The following is a 14,774-nucleotide window of genomic DNA, read 5'->3' as shown; positions in this document are numbered from 1 at the left end:
CGCTTTTGAACATACTCAAGTACACATTAGAAACGTTCTTCTTTTTACACCATTATATAGCCCTTACTTTTATTGTTACATTCATCTGATCTTCTAACTCCTACATCATAAGGTGCAATATTTCAGTATTTTATTGTTTGCGCCTGTATGTGTGTGTGTGCCCCCAACGTCCCAGACCTCTGGACGCCAATCACATCTGTGTGTTTGAGGTCGAGCATCGAACAATGCGTTCTGGAGGACTTTACCCCCACTCCTATCTTTTATGACGCCCGTCTCTTTTGTTATTGCCGCGGGTAAGTCCCTGACTGTCTAGTCCTCAATACGTATTATAATTTGTGCCCTATTGATACTTTGTGTCTTTTTTTTTACTGACTGTATCACAAAGACAAATGATTGCATTAAGTGTTGACCTCCTGGGCTGGCTCTACAGAAAGTTGCTGCTCTATATTTTACTTGCCAATCTACCTATGTGAAACTAAATTCCTTCAATATACAGTTTTTTGTTTGTTTTTTTCCCCAGGGGTTTTACATGCATTAGCTAATTAACACAGGTGTGGTTTGCCGACCATACGTCAAGTTTGCGTTACGATCCCAACCGTGGAAGGGATTAATGTCGTAAACCGCGGTCCTACTGTAATGTACTTTGGTACACCAACACAGAAACATTAAAACATCCATCCATCCGCCCAGCCATCTGTCCAGTTTTTTGCCATTCATCCTCACTGGAGTCATGGGCGAGCTAGAGCCGTCAACTGGCCAATTGCAGGGCGCACACGGACAAACAACCATTCACGATTCTCAAAAGTTTCTCAACTGGCTTTCTGTTGCTCAGACTTTATAACAGTTCCCCTTGTGTTGTAGTCTTGTCATGGTCTAGTGTCAAAGTATATTGCTGACTTTTTTTCAAACCTTCTCAGGCTTAGAAAACATCAGGGAGTTGGGCTCATGCTGGTGCTTAGAGTCAAGATTGAACACAGGGAGACTGTGTTTCAACTTTATATTGCTAAAATGTAGAATGCGCTTCCAAAAGATGTAAAGAGGCATTTCTTTCCTAATTTTTACGTAATCACTCCTTTTTTATAAACGTTTAACCTTACAAATGTGTTTTTAAAAATATATTGAGCCAGTCAGATATAGTGAGTTCCGCGACATGACTAAAAAGTCAAATATCTCAAACTGACCAGTCAAAGCGGTCAGATTGTCCCAATTGCCGTATGTGCCCGTGCTTTGTTCATTGTAACGTACTCTCCAATGTGCCTCATTTTGTGTGTGTAGGTGTGTGTGTGTGTGTGTGTGTGTGTGTGTGTGTGTGTGTGTTTTTGATCCCAACAGCCTCAACTATGATAATGATCAAATCCAGGTTTACAACATTTCTATGTCATTTTTTCATAAACGCAAAACACTTTGAGGTGCCTTCTATATAAATTGTGTTCTATACTTAAACTTACCTTATGTTGGTTTGGATATTACTGCATCAATCTCTGCTTTCCTCCGTGCCCTCCATCAAGGACCATGACAACATATAAGGTGAACGAGTGACTTTCACACACCAGCACTGCACACCTGCCTCCAGAGGCATGTTGCTGCTCCATGAAGCCAACATACACCTGCGTGTGATTATGGTGTCACATTTGTGCTTTCACTGGGGAATCCTCAGGCTAGATACAGTTGGAAGTTGAAGCCTGCGCAATGCTCACTATGCTTCAACAGGAATAGTGATCACAGTGAAAACAGACACAGATGATTCTTCAAATTACAACCCTGCAGTCTGTGCCAGTTAGCTTCTTTTTGTTGTCATTTTTTACAAGGAAACAAGAGCAACTTGATCAGCTAGGTAGGGTTCATTTGGCAACTCTCCAATGACAACTCGATAATAAACAAAAGTTCAGCTTCTCATGCATCTTGATATATATATATATATATATATATATATATATATATATATATATATATATATATATATATATATATATATATATATATATATATATATATATATATATATTAGGGTTTATTAGGGCTGCACAATTATGTCCAAAATAATAATCGTAATTATTTTGGTCGATATTGAAATAACGATTATTCGGCATGTTTGGTCATACATGTCTATTTATCGCATTTTTTTTTAAATAGCAGTATATAAACAGGGCTTCAAGGCTTGACAATTAAAAAAAATAAACAAAAATAAATCAAGGAAATAATAATTGAAACAAATTCACACAAGAAATGGCAAAAACTTGGCACACAGGGCAAGACAGCTAACTTACTTGCTGAGTGCACACCAATGAGAAAAACGAAGCCTACTTAGAACTAAGCACATATGACGACAACAACAGGCCTGTAAAAACACCTACAACAACCTCAACGTTTTTTGCAAGAAAAACAGTACAAAAGTACCAAAATCACACAAAGTGAGCATGGATTTAGCAGTGAAAATTGTCATTTTTGCTCATTCCAAACCAATATTTGCCTATGGGATTTTCCAAAAAGGGTCTCATTTGACATCTAGCAAGGTATATGTATATTTCGAATCAAGGCCATTTCACTCTGGTGCTGATGGGAGGCTGCTAAAAGTACCAGCATCACTCGAAGTGAGAATGGACTTAGCAGTCAAAATTTCAAAATGGGTCGCAATTGACAGCTAGCATAGTACATTAGAGGGTGAGAAAATCAGAGGCTTTTGTTATGTAAACAAGTGGGACACATTGCTATCTAATGGCTTCTAAGGTGGAATTGAAGGCAGAATGCACGCCCGCGAAGCCAACTTCAGTGTCATCATTGCATCCCACTCTCTTGCTGCATTCAGACTGAGCTCAAAATATTGCGTCACTACGGTAGGTAGTTGAAGGCTGCTGCTAATGCTACTGCCTCTCTAGCCGCTGCTGCAGGATTTGCTCGCATGCTCCCGTTGCGTTTGCCCCATGGTGGTAGGATTACTAAAAGTGCTTGATTTGACAGCCGTCTTTTTAAATGGTAAGATCGCCAGGGATCAGCTTAATTAATTGTGCCAGCCAATATCGAGATCATTAAAATTCCATTAATTGCCCAGCCCTAATACATAGTAGTGTATATAGAGCATGCGTGTGTGTATGTGTGTTACACTTGAACTTCTGGTTATAACAACAACATGCAGGGTGGTTTCCACTAGAAAGCAATGTTGCACTCAAAAGATTCGAATCAAGCACAAGAGACATTTTAGGAAATTTACTTTTCTGTTGATTTGTTCCTGTCTACTATGCAATGGTTGAAAGCCGAATTTTTTTTGTCTTTACGGATCATGTTCATGAAAAGTAAAAGCCCAGAGTGTTTTATCGATTAGCTAATTCAGTAACAGTGTGGGAGGGGGAATTAACAATCATTCCCCAAGCAGCAGCAGTCAAGCATAAAACGTTTGAGCAAGGCAAACATTTGGTGGGCAAAAATGATGCATTACTCATGGCTGATCTTTTACTGTGCACCCTGAAGACGATCAGGGTTAGGTCGAGAGAAAGGCAGACTGATACAATTCAGTGAAAAGTGTCTTCATGAAAGGGAATTAGCTCTTGGAGGAACGAGAGGAAATTCCTCTGAGTGCTATTGAGATAGGATTTCGCACAAAGCCTAAAAGAGAAATCCATTCTCCTTGAGACACGGCAAGGTCAAGATGGTGATCGTGGTTGCCATGTCCGGAGAGGAAGATGTGTGGTAAAGTATGGGAGTTTGCAAGAGAGAGAGAGAGAAATGGGACGAGTGGATAAAAGCAGCGAGGAAATGAACAATCGGCAAGATGATAGTTCAGTTTCAGTTAAAGCTGGCCTTCGGGAAGAAATGGATTCCTTTCCGCAACGCACACACGCGTACAACCTAAGCCTCTCTTGTATAATCTGACTCATGGAATCTGGCTGATATGAGCTTTACCCATGACACACTGCTGGGAATGTCGTCCTGACGCCACAAGGAGATCACCTCAATCAAAAGGCTATTTTCTTTTCCTTCTAAAGGGTAACTATGCATGCACACACGTTGTAGTAGCTTTTTTTGCCTCTAAGAAGCTCTGAGCTACTGTCCAGGTCTTAATCCTGAATGTTACAGGAACATTCTCAAAATAGCTAGAATCTCCGCGCAAAGACAGCAAACTAAATCTTGTGCTGTGTCTAAATAGTGTCCGTAATGTGCAAGTAATAAAAAGATGGCAGTAGCTCGAGTTTAAAGTAAGCCCTTTGTGTCGGCTGGCCCACAGACAGCCACCTAGGGAGTTATTTAGTTGTTCAGCTCAATGAGAAAGCCTTGCAGGGTGCAGTGCGGGCGTCTGGTATGCACACCTGTCTCCTTGAGAACTCTTGTCTGAGCTCCTTAAAGGGTGGAAGAGGGAGGAGAAGGGTTTTGCCAGGACCTGCCCCACACAGTTGCCCTGCCCCTGCCTGAGGCCGGAGGGAAGGGAGGAGCAGGGGAGGGAGATGCCAGAGGTGCAGATTAGAAGGCTGTCAGGGCCAAAGCGGGAGCTGGGGCCATCCATTGCCTCATCGTGTATGTGGTGTGTGTATGAGAGTACTGCGTTGTTTGTGTTCATCATACGAGTGAAGATACATTTTCTATTGCAGCATTTTCACCACATCGGGACATTTTAAAGCCACGTTTGTAGGGTTCTTGAATGCAACTGGGCTAGCACTAATACACATAATTTTCGCATATCATTTACATTTGAATGATGTGAATAATTGGGTCGGAAACAACAATTCATATCGCATACACTACACGATACATTAAGGATATGCCTCTTAGTTTCTGCTCCTTTTTGTTTGGGTTGTATTTGTACAGTGAGATAACATTTCAATATGTTTTGACGTTGTTTGCAGTGTTGTGGAGATAAATAGCACCATTCTGAGAGAGATTAGCGTATTTTATTTTATTTTTTTTAGTATAAATCGACCCCTCTATTTGGCTGCGCAACATACGGCACCAGACTGACAGTGAATGCAGGAGCTCCAGTCGACCTCTTTGCTTCCTCTTTGCTTCCTCCGCCAGGTCCTACATGACTGAAATTTCCAGACGCTGTGTACATTCCCAAAAGGGCCTCGGCTGTCTGTCCTTCAATGTCAGCGTAACATCTGACTTTGCCAATGATAAAATGAATGCAATTTACGATACGTTTCTTTTGTGGTGTCTATTCCTTTTCTTACTCGATGTGTCAAAAAAAATCAACAGCACAGCCTCATTTTTGACCATAAACAAGCAAGATGGTGGCACTTGACGAAACTGCACATTTAATGTTAGATGTAATCAAGACTAAATTATCATTTTAAGCCTTGTCCATGACATCATACAGCATTTTTTGCAATTGGATGAAACATGTTCAAACACAGATGTGTGAAGAATATTGGTTTGATTTGGAGTTGTGCGACTATAAATCGGCCTCCCCTAATATGGGGATTGAAACTTAGGAAAAAAACTCAACTTGTACTGAAAAACTACGGTACTTGTACTTTATGTCTCAATGGCATCAATAGCAAATAGAGCATATTCATAAACTGAACTCTTAAAAACCACCAATTATTTTAATTTATTTATTGGTCTATATTTTTACTTGAGGCAATTTGACCATTAACTTTTTATTTATTAACTTTTACATTTTAGGGCTGCAAGCACAGTGTCTTATTGAGAAATAGCCTACAGTATATTGGCGAACTACTTCACATTTTTTTGTGCACGTTTTGACTTTTACTTTTTAAGGTTGCATGGTGTCTTGCCTGTAATATCAGACATAAACATCTGTGTTCTTCACATGTTTTGACTATCAAAAGCTGAATTTATACTGTAAGTTCATTTGTCAGGCAGGTGAACACATGTACAAACTTGTTTTCAACACAGGCACCTGCCTTTTTCCATTTTGTCCATTTCTTCCAAAAACTAACCAAACAGAATTTTCTTATTTAAGCCTATGGTGACTTATCTTTTGAATGAGGTGTTGCGGTCTTGACGAGGCTTTTTTTTTTCCCCTAAAAGTTTTTATTTATTTATTTATTTTTTGCTTGGCCAGTAATCACCAGCCAGGCACTCCCACAAATTTTCATTTAGAGAATTAGCCAGCAGGGAGATCGCTTGTTTTTTTTTTTTTTTTTGCTTTTATTAGTTCCTCAGCAGCGCTCAGATCCCACGTTTCTCCCCTTCCTTCCTTTGATACAAACAACAACAACATGATCATATTTACATGTATATTCAAATAAATACAGTACACGCATCTTCCTCTTTACATCTCATTCCACATACAGTATGCACAGACATGCACATCATGCTCACACATTTTGTCAGCGTGTCCCCTTGGGGAGCATCAAGTGCCCGTTTGGCACGCCTACTCAAGACACAACAAATTAAGGTCACAGCAGGGATGGCCTGCAAAGGACAGCATGAGCTGCTATTCACTATGTGAGTAAGTGTATGAATATATTTTTTTCAACTCCGCTGACCTCTAAAAACTGACAAGACTCCAGAGAGTTGTCATCAAATGGCTCCTGTCCCACTCAGATAATAAAAAAAATACAAATAAAAAAAATAACTGACCCCCAGTGCCCCATTTTGCACAGTGTAAGGTGACATCGACCCTCCTTTGAATCCAGGTTAGAAGACAGACGTGAACGTTCTCCTGATTGATCATGCCTGAAAAGGAACTATAGTGCCTCATGCCTCATTCAGCTACTTGGTGACTCATCTTTTACTATACTGTCGTCGCTCCTACAAAGATGTTGTAACGTGAATAGTTTCTATGTTTGCAGTTAACTGCTCAAACATTTAAAAGACAGACAGTTATGTAATACTGTTTAATTTATTTCAGACATTTGTATTGTTTTACCGGTTTTGTTTTGCTATTTTTTTTTATGCAAAAAGAAAGTCCCATCGGTCACAGAAGAGCTGTCAAAAGACTCGATTCATTCATGAACATCATATCACTACAGCACAGTCGAGTTAAGTGAAGACAAACGCTGTCAGAAATGAATTTATATACAGTAGTTAAATATTTAATGTAAAATTATTCAAAGTTTTAGATATGGTTCAGTGCGTTTGATGGTGTTTGAAGGGCGCGTCACTGTCAAAACAGACTAGAAGAATTTTGTATAATAATTTCATGTGGTTGATTTTGGTTGGTTATCCATCCACTTCAGCTTACTTGCAGAGTGTGTGGCTGGCTTCATTAGTGCATGTTAAATTATGAGGGTATTATTGATATTTTGCAAAGTTATTCTACCTAAAAAGGTACAAAATGTCCTGGAGTCTAGAAGTTCCAGGAGGCTTGTCCTTACCAACGCAACCCTGGGACCTCCAGTGAAGGGCAGTATCATATTCTGCCTGAGTGTGCGCCTGTGTAATCCATAACTGCAGGGAGGGTGACCTTCACGGCAGGGAGGCAAGCAGGCGGGCAGGCGGGTTGCGACGAAAGCTGGGCGGGCAAAAAGATGAAGTATTCTACATTATGTTTGATAGTTACAGTCCTCTACAACAGATGAAACTCATGCAAGAATAAGCAACATAAATACAACCATCATCTATGTAATTCAATCCTAAGGTTTGGGGGAACAATTTGCTGTAGTGCCCTGAAGGTTGAATAAAGGTGAATCCAGTGACAGAGAATGTTATTGGAAGCGATGCAAGGACGACGACGCAGCCAAATAGACCCCTGCTCATGAATGATGCATGTCCCCATCGGCCCCCGTGGTGAGAGGGAGCTGGACAGCTGGGTTGCTGTGTGCGCATGGTGCAGAACAAGGTGCAGCTTTTTATGTCCCCCACCTACATCACACATCCACTCAAAATCTGTACCACGGGCTCTGCTCTCCATACACTCCCAACTTTGCCGCTGCTTGTCTCCTATTCCTTCCTCCAATTCTCTTCATGTCCTTGCGTTGTCATCCTATGACTCCGTCTCCCTCCCCCACTCAGCAAGCTCCACCATTTTCGTCAGCGACAATCACTGTATTTTCCGTTTCACTGCCCCGCACTGCCGCAGTCTGAGGCTCACATCATAGCAGGCTTGAAGGAGAGGGAAGGAGAAGGGAGTTGGTGCATGGATGCGCCCATCCATGCACCGATGCAGAGTAGAAGCTACACAACGGTGTGCTGTCGCCTTCACATCTGTCCGCTCCTTGGACGAGGAGATGAACACGCACTCCGTGACATTGCGTCGCATGTCAGTCGGCCTCTGATGCGAATCTACATAAAGCTTGATCAATCAAAGATTCTCAGGTAGATTAAGCATAGATAACTGCAAAGAAAATACTGTACACTATTGTGCCTTAATGCTAACCTTGCCCCAATGACAACATTGTTGAAATGTCGTCACAGCTTTATAGATATTTCATTTAGCAGTCATTCAGTATAAAGTGACCTTTGGACTGAATCAATGTAGTTCTAAAAGAAATATAGTGGGGCCTAGAGATATACTGTAAATTCATTTCCAGCACTGTTTGCATTTCAAACTGTCTTTCACTATGTCAATGACTAATTATAACAATCTCTTGCAACAGTACGGAAAAAAATATAAAAGTTCTTTTTACATATAATATAATCCATATCATTGTGTTTCACAACAATTTAATTAAATAATGACAAAATTAAAGAAACTTTAAACATTACATTTTTGTCACGTTTTGCTACATTTTTTCAGCCCTGTGCTGCTCCTTGTAGGCTGAAGGACCAACAGCTAGTATGCTAAAAAAACATGCACGTTGGGTCTGCTGTACCCCAATGTCCTAAGTACAATCAAAATTGTCGTTTTTTTAAATTGAATAAATAATTTAGTTTGTCCAATTTAGTTTGTACAATTTCAAAGTATTGAAACGTCATGGGTGAACTGAAGCCAAGCCAAACACCTTCAACTGGTTTCCTGTCAATAAAGGGATACATAGACAAACAATAATTCCAGTGATTCCCATTCAGCCGTATGGACTATTTAGATTCTTTATGCACCCAGCATGCATGTTTTTGAATTACCCACACAGGAAGGCTGTAGCCAAGATTTAAACCCCAAACCACAGAACTGTTAAGCAACTCTAGTAAAAATTGCCATTTGGACCTTTTAAGGCTGATATGCTTCTGATGTTCAACACTAGATTTCAGTTTAATAGAGTGGCATAATAATGGTGAAATATTTGTTATTTGCTAAACTGCTGCAACCACATCGCATTTATTTAAGTTTTCGTACCCATCAGAGAGATACAGAAAATGCAGTTTTTTGAGCATATCACACATTTGTTTGTCCTTTCACTTTCACTTATAATGTGAATGTCAACAATGATTGCATCTCAACACTCTAACATGTCCTGTTTGCTGGGTGCGTGACACATCAGAGAGTTGTACAAAGTATAACACCAGCACAATTTCTCTATTAAACAACCTCTTGTGGCTTGGAATGGTGGTGTTACAGGGAACTGTGATGTATGTAAGCACGATGCAATGCATGCAGCAAGCATTTAAGTAAAGCATACATTCCAGGGGATTATGCAGTTGTTTGGATAAAGCCATCTGCGCAATCTGCATAGTAAGCAACATTGAAATTGTTACTGAGCTAGTGCTGTACAACAAGCTGTTTATAAAGCTGCATTCAATTTTCACATCAATACTGCATAATAATAATAATAATAATAATCGTCGTCATCATCATCATCATCTTCATAAAAATAACAATAATAACAGTATAATTGTTTACTATTGTTGAATTTACCTGCAGACAGTGGACACATACTATAAAAATCCTCACATGCTTGCTGCAGTGAGTGAAAAGAATGTGTGTGCCAATATTTTATGATGTTTTTGGGACAATGAAACTGCTCTTATAAAAATCTTTCATTGTCACCCAATTGGCTCAAGAATGAAAATGTGCTATCATCACAGTGAAACACACACACGCACACACTGGTCTATGCTCCAGCATAAAGATAAAAAAAAAAAAACTGGGACTGCAAGCATGTCACCACAAACCAAAAGTGAATAGAGAGCAGCATCAAGACGGACAGAGGCAGCAAGCGGTGGGGGAAGGCGTATTGGCTCATTTCCAATCTATTGCATGTGTATAGCCATCTTTTCTGCCATCATGCTATTTGTTCAATCAACATTTACTGCAGGGTAGAGAGCACGAGGGTGAGAGAGGGAGAAAAAGCAACGTAAGCAAGGACGTTGCAGTTGAAGGTGAGGCAAAGAACATTGAAAGGGGGGGAACAATTAGCCAACCACTGTGCCAATTTCTTTTTTAGAATTTGTGCTAAAATTGTAGGCCCTGTTTGGGTCTAAGCATACCTTTAAAGACATGCTCCGATGAGTGTTCGGTTAACAGGCTCTATCTTAGTTGACAATATTTTGTGCGCTCAGCGGCAAAAATGGGCGCATATTCATTTGCCTGCAGGGGCAAGTCTAGTTTAGCATGTTTAGGAATTTAGATGCCTTTTTGGGCAGCCCATGTGCATTTTATGGAACCCTTTGCCGGTGCCCCTGCCAATTTGTTTACAAAAAGCACACTTTAGACCAGGTGAAAGCAGGTTTAGGTTGTGGAGGTGTAATGAGATTTTGGTGTATTTCGTAGAGGAGCAGACAGACCGTTTCTGTCAATACATTTTGTCAATACATTTTTCTTGACTAATTGATTTCCCCTTTTTGGGCTTGGGTTATGCATATTGCACTGTTATTTGGAATAAATTCTGATTCATCAACATAGGCGCGTGAACAGTGTGAAGAAATGGGCTGGTATTCACATGACATGAATCCCACTGTTATTTTGCACACTCTGTACAACTCAACTTGTGCTCAGAGTGATACTGATTTTGATTCTGATGAGGCTCCGGGAACTCCAGGGAAGTCCGGGAAGTCCAGGATTCCATTTCCTCAGTTGGCACATATTTTTCTTAACGAATATTCCTAGCACCCCATATGAAACCACAGGCATATAAAGAAATGCAGCTAATTTTCACCAGCCTCTCCTTTCTCACTGAATCCTCTTTTAAATCCTAATCCTCTCCCTCCCTTTTTCCAGCTCCCTCCTCTTTCGTGCTCCACGTGGCTCAGCCAGGCCAGCATTGGCTCCAGTGTAAAGGCGCAATTACAGAGATGATGGCCACTGTCAGTCAAAAGCTCACAGATGAAGCGGGGCCTCTTTAACATGCTAATGAGATGCCAGATTCAATCAAGCTTTTGTATTGCAGTCGGGAGGAGCGCACTGCTCATTATGAAAGAAATCATAACAACAATGAGACACTGACGCAGTGGCATGCAGCACCCACGACACGAGGGTAACTGTTTTATTTTTTAAAACAAAAAACCTAATTTCTTTTGTTTTCTTGGTCTAGTCCTTGAGATGCTGACATTGGTTTGAGGAGCAGTAAGATTAACTGTACACTGTTTTGTCAAGGGAAATTTTTAACTGTTTTGAAGAAAAGGGTAAAGCACATTTAAAATAATGAGGGATTTAATAAAGACATGCATGCAAGGAGACCTATTACACCTCTGGCGAGGTCATAAAGGTGCGGCAGCCTACTCTCAACCACAGAAATATTTTCACACATGATTTTAGAGTCAAGGAACACGGTCTGTTTTCCTATTATCACTCACAAAAAAATTAATAAATAAATAAAAGATTGGCTGAAATGAACAGAATGCGTTAGAACATATATCGTGTAAAAGAATATATTTCCCAGACATTTTTCAAACCATGAAGTATGTCTATATGTGTTAAGTCTGTTTAGCTCACTGCTCCTCAAATAGTGGGGCGGAGAGGCGCGAGATGATGCCGGGGGGGCGTGGATGACCCCAATACAATCATAAATTTCATCTTTTTTTTTTTTTTTTTTTTTTTTTAGTTTCAAGCACTTTGATGCACGTTTTTATTTTTTGCAGTTTTAGACTAAGCTGTAACCCATGTAAACGCTGTAAAACATAATCAACAGTTGTTATATTATATTGTACAATTATATTATTTTTATGTTTCAATCATATTGCTCCGATACTTTCGATTATATTACTCCGATTAAAGCTGACCTGCATTGGCTTGGAATACACCTGATGTGATTTGGAGGTGTTGTTAATTACCTAAAAAATTTTACACGGTTTAGCTCCTTCCTATCCCGTCGACCTAGCGTCACCATATGTTGCGTATGTTCCAACTTCGGTCACAAAATGCCAGTTTGTTACTGCCACGCGGGCTAAAAAGAAGTTCGCAAAATCAAAGGCTTTTTCCATTCGCCCGCCAGTACTCTGGAATGCCCTATGTATGGAAGTTCACGCATCCACCTAAGTAGAAATCTTTAAATCCTGACTAAAAACACATTTATGCTCGCAAGCATTTAGTTAATGGGTCTGTCTGCAGCTTTCTTCTTCTTTTTCCTTGGTACACACAGCATCCACTTCAACTTGCTGAGCCTGCTAAGGGGGCTCCTACCACCTCTGGTCCCTTCTCAAGGTTTCTTATTTTCCCCAAATTGGGGTTTTTGAGTTTTTCCTTCCCCTTCCGGGAGCTTTGAGCAGGGGATGCTGTTGTGTACCTACAATGAAAAGATGCCTCTGTATGACTTCTTTTTTTCAAAAGAAGTCTTAACATGACCTCTTTTCACCTGTGAAGCCCTTCGAGACTTTGGTGATTCAGAGCTATACAAAATTTATTTCTATATTAATTTACTGTAGAAGGGCTCATCTGTACATTAAACCTTGTGCAGATTTTTTGCAAACTATAGTCATCTCATCTCAACGATTGAAATTATAATAGTTTTCTATGGTCCAAAATTTGGAAAATAAGGCTTTTTGTTTACAAAGTCTCGCACGTCCAGCAGCAATCACATAGAAATGTCAGAATGGTTGCATTTTGAAGTTTTACATGTTTTAATCATCTGCTGGAAATTTCAACTCCCTGTGTTTTTTCCCCATCGATTTTTTTACAGTCAAAAAGAAATCAAAGTAATTTCTGAAATGTTGTTTGATCTTCACATCAAAGTGAATGCATTGCAAGAGAAGACACTAAGGAGCTGAAATTTCAACCAGATGTTAAAAACATTTCAATGTTCAACATGGCGCCATCACTTAGGTTTACACTACCAGGAATGTGCCATCCCTTGCTAAAGTACTTTAAGTAGAATGTGGACGAGATGTCCAAAAAATGGACACAATAATGCACAAGAGTTAAATGTCAAATCTGACAAGCATATTGCACCACATTCAGCATCTGATATGCTCATCAATGCTCATGAAGACGTTGCTTTCGATGGACTTTAAAAAGCTCTCGGCACACATTTCAAACAGTCTGCTTTGTTAGAAGAGCCTACCACTGGGATGCGATTGTGTTTGTTCATTTTGGTTTCATCAACGCTTATTAACATTTGGTGTGATCGCATGCACAGTCGTGCTTGCAGGACTGAGCGTAATCTCATCCAGTAACAACCACAGCATGTTAAATTATGCATTCTCTGCTCTCATGGGCAAATTCTAAGTTGGGGTGTGGAGAACTTTAAAACAACTGAAGTGAACATTTATCCAAACACAGTTTTATGGAGGATATGTTTTCATATATACAGAAATGACAGGGAAATTTAATTATAAGGCGTGTTTTAATTCTTCTCTTGGAGTGTAAGTTTTAGGGTACAATTTTTGGCCATATCATTGAATTGGGAGATTTACATAGTGGATTACCCCTTACACACTCACACACTTCCTAGCCTGCTGTTCTCATGAGGGATGACTGTGATGGATGCTGATTTGAATAGAAGTGTCGTTTGTGTTCGCTGCAATGACAACTGACATTACAGTAAAGCCACCCTCCATCCCTTATCCTGGCACTTAAAAAGATTGGGCTCTGATTGGGAGCTTTGTTAAAGGACACGCTTGCTTGCTAGGTAGGTCTACTCAAGATTCATCGAGGGTACACATCCAGCATCCTCCTCGTTCACACACACACACCCACGCACAGGGGGTTTTCTATCGCAGTGGGGACATGCCATTGTCATATTGCATTTCCTAGCCCCTAACCTTCACATCACAACGTAGAGCTTAACCCTCCTTTCTCTAATCCTCAACCAAACTTAAATTCAGACCTATGCTCAAAGCAACTCTTGATCATCAAAAAGAGGTGTGAGCTTGTGTAAACAGTCCTCACAAAAACAGTAAAACCCATGATTTGCTTCCCGTCATGAAGAAAAAAAATTAAGCCCCCCCCACACACACACACATACACACTCTATTAGGTTGATAGGAGGTTGCCCTCTACCCTCCGTGGGGAAGGGACAATGAAATGGAGTGATGAATACGGGAATTAGCGTTTTATTGCTAGTGCTCATCAAAAGAGTACAGATGTGTTTTTTTTCCATGCCATCAATCGCCCGCATTACATCCATCCAACTTTGTCTCGTCCCTTCCCTCAAGGCTGGGGGACTCATCTTGGGGAGAGAATTGGGTTGCTGTGTGACTGTCCACCCAAGTGTATTTGGGTTGGTCCAGCTGATAGAATTTCACACCTGAGGGCGCAGATTCATCGGAGTAAAGTTGCTGGCTATTGTTGCAGCAGGGTGGTGACCACCGACTCAAACAAGAGAAGGACAGCAGTGTTTTTTGGGGGTGGGGTGGCTGTGGAGCTATGGGGTGGAAAAAGGAACAATAGAAGGCAGATGGAAATAGTCAGGACGATCGGGCTGCTCTCCGGCTTATTTCACCTTCTCTTCCTCCCGAAACCACTCCTCGATTTTCTTCTATCATGTCGTTCATCATCCATGTCATCAAGTTTGATCCACTCATGCCGCACCTGATTGCTGTCTTGCAGCAGAAACAGCAAAGCA

The 14,774-nt window shown here is 40.5% G+C and overlaps 1 protein-coding gene across 3 annotated transcripts in view; it reads left to right on the top strand.

The window, feature by feature from the left end:
* The window catches only part of znf385a (zinc finger protein 385A), an 89,616-nt gene that overhangs the window by 27,125 nt on the left and 47,717 nt on the right, over positions 1-14,774 (top strand). The window lies entirely within an intron of this gene.

This window comes from Hippichthys cyanospilos, chromosome 2 (assembly GCF_059441005.1).
Source record: "Hippichthys cyanospilos isolate Australia breed blue-spotted pipefish chromosome 2, RoL_Hcya_1.0, whole genome shotgun sequence".
Taxonomy (NCBI): Eukaryota; Metazoa; Chordata; class Actinopteri; order Syngnathiformes; family Syngnathidae; genus Hippichthys; species Hippichthys cyanospilos.
The sequence above is the reverse complement of the archived record's forward strand: the minus strand, read 5'-3'. Positions and strand labels throughout refer to the sequence as shown.